Source organism: Ascaphus truei, chromosome 3 (genome assembly GCF_040206685.1).
Source record: "Ascaphus truei isolate aAscTru1 chromosome 3, aAscTru1.hap1, whole genome shotgun sequence".
Lineage (NCBI taxonomy): Eukaryota > Metazoa > Chordata > Amphibia > Anura > Ascaphidae > Ascaphus > Ascaphus truei.
Window position 1 is genome coordinate 439,348,086 of NC_134485.1, and position 8,217 is coordinate 439,356,302.

The window sequence follows — 8,217 nt, forward strand, 5'->3', positions numbered from 1 at the left end:
CACACACACACCTGTGTCATACGTCTCCCTGCTGCACAGACACACCTGGGTGTTATTTTGGCTGAAAAAGAGTTAACACACAATTTGCAGTAAACAGAAGTTAGATTTTCCACCTTTTTCATCACATGAGGCAGTCAGTAAACTCTGATATTTGTTTGTTTCCAACAATGTGAAATGAAATGTTCTGCCCAAAAGAGGAAATATTTACCCATAAAATAATGTGATTTCTTTCTCACACAGAGTCTGCTGATTCTATAGTGACACATTCCCATCACAATCTGTATATAACACTCACCTCACCCTCCATAGTAACACAGACCAGGTGATATTCACAGGTTACTCATCTCAGCTCCATCTCCACCCAGCTGTAAGTACAATTATTTCTAATGTTTTATATTAACTGTAATTTTTACTACGTTGATCTTTTTATATGTAATGTCTATAAATATTCTCTGCAATACAAACCCCCCTAATACTCCTCACGTGTAATAACTAGATACTATACTGTAAGTAACACTGTATCCCCGGGGTGCAGCCCCCCCAGATATGTCTGGTCTGTCCCGTGCTGAGCGTATTATTACACCTGTGATAACCTGTAACATTCTCTAACAGATCTGTAAAGATGCTTCTCTCCCAGAGACCTCTGCTGCTCGCGCTTCTCCTGGGGATAATCTCCATCGTCACATTGGTGGAATCGGCCAAATATGAGACGTAAGAAATGGAGTTTGTGGGACAGAGAAAGGAATAGAGATTTATTGGTGCTGTGTGTAGGGTTGTAGCTGGGGATCCTTCATGTGATGCGTACAGTACCTGATATTAACCTTGTAACTGATATTAACCCTGCGGTGCCTGTTCCATATGCAGCCTGTCTAACGTGTTATTATATCTCTCTATGTGTGTTATTATATCTCTCTGCGTGTTATTATATCTCTCTGCGTGTTATTATATCTCTCTGCGTGTTATTATATCTCTGTGTGTTATTATATATCTCTGTGTGTTATTATATCTCTCTGTGTGTTATTATATATCTCTGTGTGTTATTATATATCTCTGCGTGTTATTATATCTCTCTGCGTGTTATTATATCTCTCTGCCTGTTATTATATCTCTCTGTGTGTTATTATATCTCTCTGTGTGTTATTATATATCTCTGCGTGTTATTATATCTCTCTGCCTGTTATTATATCTCTCTGCGTGTTATTATATCTCTGCGTGTTATTATATCTCTGCGTGTTATTATATCTCTCTGCGTGTTATTATATCTCTCTGCGTGTTATTATATCTCTCTGCGTGTTATTATATCTATCTGCGTGTTATTATATCTCTCTGCGTGTTATTATATCTCTCTGCGTGTTATTATATCTCTCTGCGTGTTATTATATCTCTCTGTGTTTTTTATATATCTCTGTGTGTTATTATATATCTCTGCCTGTTATTATATCTCTCTGCCTGTTATTATATCTCTCTGTGTGTTATTATATCTCTCTGTGTGTTATTATATATCTCTGCGTGTTATTATATCTCTCTGCCTGTTATTATATCTCTCTGTGTGTTATTATATCTCTGCGTGTTATTATATCTCTGCGTGTTATTATATCTCTGCGTGTTATTATATCTCTGCGTGTTATTATATCTCTCTGCGTGTTATTATATCTCTCTGCGTGTTTTTATATCTCTCTGCGTGTTATTATATCTCTCTGCGTGTTATTATATCTCTCTGCGTGTTATTATATCTCTCTGCGTGTTATTATATCTCTCTGCGTGTTATTATATCTCTCTGCGTGTTATTATATCTCTCTGTGTTATTATATCTCTCTGTGTGTTATTATATCTCTGCGTGTTATTATATCTCTCTGCCTGTTATTATATCGCTCTGTGTGTTATTATATCTCTCTGTGTGTTATTATATATCTCTGCGTGTTATTATATCTCTCTGCATGTTATTATATCTCTCTGCGTGTTATTATATCTCTGCGTGTTATTATATCTCTGCGTGTTATTATATCTCTCTGCGTGTTATTATATCTCTCTGCGTGTTATTATATCTCTCTGCGTGTTATTATATCTCTCTGCGTGTTATTATATCTCTCTGCGTGTTATTATATCTCTCTGCGTGTTATTATATCTCTCTGTGTTATTACATCTCTCTGCGTGTTATTATATCTCTCTGCGTGTTATTATATATCTGTGTGTTATTATATCTCTCTGCGTGTTATTATATATCTCTCTGCGTGTTATTATATATCTCTCTGCGTGTTACTGTATTATGTGTCTCTGCGTGTTACTGTATTACATGTCTCTCTGCGTGTTACTGTATTATGTCTCTGCGTGTTACTGTATTATGTCTCTGCGTGTTACTGTATTATGTCTCTGTGTTACTGTATTATATGTCTCTCTGCGTGTTACTGTATTATATGTCTCTTTGTGTTACTGTATTATATATCTCTCTGCGTGTTACTGTATTATATGTGTCTCTGCATGTTACTTTATTATATCTCTCTGCGTGTTACTGTATTATATGTCTCTGCGTGTTATTGTATTATATACAGTATGTCTCTGCGTGTTTCTGTATTATATGTCTCTGCGTGTTACTGTATGATATGTCTCTCTGCGTGTTACTGTATTATATATCTCTCTGCGTGTTACTGTATTATATGTCTCTGCATGTTACTTTATTATATGTCTCTCTGCGTGTTACTGTATTATGTCTCTGTGTTACTGTATTATATGTCTCTCTGCGTGTTACTGTATTATATGTCTCTTTGTGTTACTGTATTATATGTCTCTCTGCGTGTTACTGTATTATATATCTCTCTGCGTGTTACTGTATTATATGTGTCTCTGCATGTTACTTTATTATATGTCTCTCTGCGTGTTACTGTATTATGTCTCTGCGTGTTACTGTATTATATGTCTCTCTGCGTGTTACTGTATTATATGTCTCTCTGCGTGTTACTGTATTATATGTCTCTGCGTGTTACTGTATTATATGTCTCTCTGCGTGTTACTGTATTATATGTCTCTCTGAGTGTTACTGTATTATATCTCTCTGCGTGTTACTCTATTATATGTCCCTCTGTGTGTTACTGTATTATATGTCTCCCTGCGTGTTACTGTATTATATGTCTCTCTGCGTGTTACTGTATTATATGTCTCTGCGTGTTACTGTATTATATCTTTCTGCGTGTTACTGTATTAAATGTCTCTCTTTGTGTTACTGTATTATATGTCTCTCTGCGTGTTACTGTATTATATCTCTCTGCGTGTTACTGTATTATATGTCTCTCTGTGTGTTACTGTATTATATGTCTCTCTGCGTGTTACTGTATTATGTCTCTGCGTGTTACTGTATTATATCTCTCTGCGTGTTACTCTATTATATGTCCCTCTGTGTGTTACTGTATTATATGTCTCCCTGCGTGTTACTATATTATATGTCTCTCTGCGTGTTACTGTATTATATGTCTCTCTGTGTGTTACTGTATTATATGTCTCTCTGCGTGTTACTGTATTATATGTCTCTGCGTGTTACTGTATTATATCTCTGTGTGTTACTGTATTATGTCTGCGTGTTACTGTATTATATCTCTCTGCGTGTTACTGTATTACATGTCTCTCTGCGTGTTATTGTATTATATGTCTCTGCGTGTTACTGTATTATATGTCTCTGCGTGTTACTGTATTATGTCTCTGCGTGTTACTGTATTAAGTCTCTGCGTGTTACCGTATTATATGTCTCTCTGCGTGTTACTGTATTATATGTCTCTCTGCGTGTTACTGTATTATATGTCTCTGTGTTACTGTATTATATATCTCTCTGCGTGTTACTGTATTATATATCTCTCTGCGTGATACTGTATTATATGTCTCTGCGTGTTACTGTATTATGTCTCTGTGTTACTGTATTATACGTCTCTCTGCTTGTTACTGTATTATATATCTCTCTGCGTGTTACTGTATTATGTCTCTGCGTGTTACTGTATTATATGTCTCTGCGTGTTACTGTATTATATGTCTCTGCGAGTTACTGTATTATATGTCTCTCTGCGAGTTACTGTATTATATGTCTCTCTGCGTGTTACTGTATTATATGTCTCTCTGCGTGTTACTGTATTATATGTCTCTCTGCGTGTTACTGTATTATACGTCTCTCTGCGTGTTACTGTATTATATGTCTCTCTGCGTGTTACTGTATTATGTCTCTGTGTTACTGTATTATATGTCTATGCGTGTTACTGTATTATACGTCTCTCTGCGTGTTACTGTATTATATGTCTCTCTGCGTGTTACTGTATTATGTCTCTGCGTGTTACTGTATTATATGTCTCTGCGTGTTACTGTATTATGTCTCTGCGAGTTACTGTATTATATGTCTCTCTGCGAGTTACTGTATTATATGTCTCTCTGCGTGTTACTGTATTATATGTCTCTCTGCGTGTTACTGTATTATATGTCTCTGCGTGTTACTGTATTATATGTCTCTCTGCGTGTTACTGTATTATATCTCTGCGTGTTACTGTATTATATGTCTCTCTGCGTGTTACTGTATTATATATCTCTCTGTGTGTTACTGTATTATATGTCTCTCTGCGTGTTACTGTATTATATGTCTCTGCGTGTTACTGTATTATATGTCTCTGCGTGTTACTGTATTATATCTCTCTGCGTGTTACTGTATTATATATGTCTCTGCGTGTTACTGTATTATATGTCTCTGCGTGTTACTGTATTATATGTCTCTGCGTGTTACTGTATTATATACAGTATGTCTCTGCGTGTTACTGTATTATATGTCTCCCTGCGTGTTACTGTATTATATGTCTCTCTGCGTGTTACTGTATTATATGTCTCTCTGTGTGTTACTGTATTATATGTCTCTCTGCGTGTTACTGTATTATATGTCTCTTTGTGTGTTACTGTATTATATGTCTCTCTGCGTGTTACTGTATTATATGTCTCTCTGTGTGTTACTGTATTATATCTCTGTGTGTTACTGTATTATGTCTGCGTGTTACTGTATTATATGTCTCTCTGCGTGTTACTGTATTATATGTCTCCCTGCGTGTTACTGTATTATATGTCTCTCTGTGTGTTACTGTATTATATCTTTCTGCGTGTTACTGTATTAAATGTCTCTCTTTGTGTTACTGTATTATATGTCTCCCTGCGTGTTACTCTATTATATGTCTCTCTGTGTGTTACTGTATTATATGTCTCTCTGCGTGTTACTGTATTATATGTCTCTCTGTGTGTTACTGTATTATATGTCTCTCTGCGTGTTACTGTATTAAGTCTCTGCGTGTTACTGTATTATATCTCTCTGCGTGTTACTGTATTATATGTCTCTCTGCGTGTTACTGTATTATATGTCTCTCTGCGTGTTACTGTATTATATGTCTCTCTGTGTGTTACTGTATTATATCTCTGTGTGTTACTGTATTATGTCTGCGTGTTACTGTATTATATGTCTCTCTGCGTGTTATTGTATTATATGTCTCTGCGTGTTACTGTATTATATGTCTCTGCGTGTTACTGTATTATGTCTCTGCGTGTTACTGTATTAAGTCTCTGCGTGTTACTGTATTATATGTCTCTCTGCGTGTTACTGTATTATATGTCTCTCTGCGTGTTACTGTATTATATGTCTCTGTGTTACTGTATTATATATCTCTCTGCGTGTTACTGTATTATATATCTCTCTGCGTGTTACTGTATTATATGTTTCTGCGTGTTACTGTATTATATGTCTGTGTGTTACTGTATTATATATCTCTCTGCGTGTTACTGTATTATATGTCTCTCTGCGTGTTACTGTATTATATGTCTCTCTGCGTGTTACTGTATTATATGTCTCTGTGTTACTGTATTATATATCTCTCTGCGTGTTACTGTATTATATATCTCTCTGCGTGTTACTGTATTTTATGTCTCTGCGTGTTACTGTATTATATGTCTCTGTGTTACTGTATTATATATCTCTCTGCGTGTTACTGTATTATATATCTCTCTGCGTGTTACTGTATTATATGTCTCTGCGTGTTACTGTATTATATGTCTCTGTGTTACTGTATTATATGTCTCTGCGTGTTACTGTATTATACGTCTCTCTGCGTGTTACTGTATTATATGTCTCTCTGCGTGTTACTGTATTATGTCTCTGCGTGTTACTGTATTATATGTCTCTGCGTGTTACTGTATTATGTCTCTGCGAGTTACTGTATTATATGTCTCTCTGCGAGTTACTGTATTATATGTCTCTCTGCGTGTTACTGTATTATATGTCTCTCTGCGTGTTACTGTATTATATGTCTCTCTGCGTGTTACTGTATTATACGTCTCTCTGCGTGTTACTGTATTATATGTCTCTGCGTGTTACTGTATTATATGTCTCTGCGTGTTACTGTATTATATGTCTCTCTGCGTGTTACTGTATTATATCTCTGCGTGTTACTGTATTATATGTCTCTCTGCGTGTTACTGTATTATATATCTCTCTGTGTGTTACTGTATTATGTGTCTCTCTGCGTGTTACTGTATTATATGTCTCTGCGTGTTACTGTATTATATGTCTCTGCGTGTTACTGTATTATATCTCTCTGCGTGTTACTGTATTATATATGTCTCTGCGTGTTACTGTATTATATGTCTCTGCGTGTTACTGTATTATGTCTCTGCGTGTTACTGTATTATATACAGTATGTCTCTGCGTGTTACTGTATTATATGTCTCTCTGCGTGTTACTGTATTATATGTCTCTGCGTGTTACTGTATTATATCTCTCTGCGTGTTACTGTATTATATATGTCTCTGCGTGTTACTGTATTATATGTCTCTGCGTGTTACTGTATTATGTCTCTGTGTTACTGTATTATATCTCTCTGCGTGTTACTGTATTATATGTCTCCCTGCGTGTTACTGTATTATATGTCTCTCTGCGTGTTACTGTATTATATGTCCCTCTGCGTGTTACTGTATTATATGTCTCTCTTCATGTTATTACAGTATGTCTCTTGTATTATTCTGTCTCTAAGCATGTGGTTATAATGCTTTGCAGTTCTTTACTTGCCCCTGTGGCAGTGAATGGGTTAAATCTGAGGGAAATATTTGCCCCTGACTCCCCGGGGGACATTTCCTGACATCAGTTTGTTGTCTTCTTCTCTAGTGAAGAAGATCAGATGTTGGAGACCAAGAGAGAGGAGAATGAGCAGGGAAATCGCATGGAGAGACTGGCAGGTCTCCTGGAAGAAGTGCGCTCTCTTCTCACACGGGAGACGCGGGCGGGTCATACAAGGAGACAAACTAAATTGGCTGCGTTGATGAAATATATCCAAGCAATTGGAAAACGTGATAGTGATTTAGAGGCCAGAGAGTCAGAGAATGGTCCTTGCTTTGCTATTGGAGGGCATAGATTTTGTGGTTAATAAATCCCCCAGTGATTCTGCTCCTTACACGTGAGCTTTGCAATGTCCTGTAACACTGCGCTCTCTGTATAAGGACAATGCCCTGTAACACTGCGCTCTCTGTATAAGGACAATGCCCTGTAACACTGCGCTCTCTGTATAAGGACAATGCCCTGTAACACTGCGCTCTCTGTATAAGGACAATGCCCTGTAACACTGCGCTCTCTGTATAAGGACAATGCCCTGTAACACTGCGCTCTCTGTATAAGGACAATGCCCTGTAACACTGCGCTCTCTGTATAAGGACAATGCCCTGTAACACTGTGCTCTCTGTATAAGGACAAGGCCCTGTAACACTGCGCTCTCTGTATAAGGACAATGCCCTGTAACACGGCGCTCTCTGTATAAGGACAATGCCCTGTAACACTGCGCTCTCTGTATAAGGACAATGCCCTGTAACACTGCGCTCTCTGTATAAGGACAATGCCCTTTAACACTGCGCTCTCTGTATAAGGACAATGTCCTGTAACACTGCGCTCTCTGTATAAGGACAATGCCCTGTAACATTGTGCTCTCTGTATAAGGACAGTGCCCTGTAACACTGCGCTCTCTGTATAAGGACAATGCCCTGTAACACTGCGCTCTCTGTATAAGGACAATGTCCTGTAACACTGCGCTCTCTGTATAAGGACAATGCCCTGTAACACTACGCTCTCTGTATAAGGACAATGTCCTGTAACACTGCGCTCTCTGTATAAGGACAATGTCCTGTAACACTGCGCTCTCTGTATAAGGACAATGCCCTGTAACACTACGC

General features: G+C 37.4%; 1 long non-coding RNA gene across 1 annotated transcript; it reads left to right on the forward strand.

Moving 5' to 3' along the window:
• The first annotated feature begins 220 nt into the window (after positions 1-220).
• Positions 221-7,428, forward strand: LOC142490559 (uncharacterized). Its single transcript, XR_012800105.1, has 3 exons — positions 221-367; positions 613-711; positions 7,163-7,428. It is a non-coding gene; the product is annotated as an uncharacterized LOC142490559 (long non-coding RNA).
• The last annotated feature ends 789 nt before the right edge of the window (positions 7,429-8,217 follow it).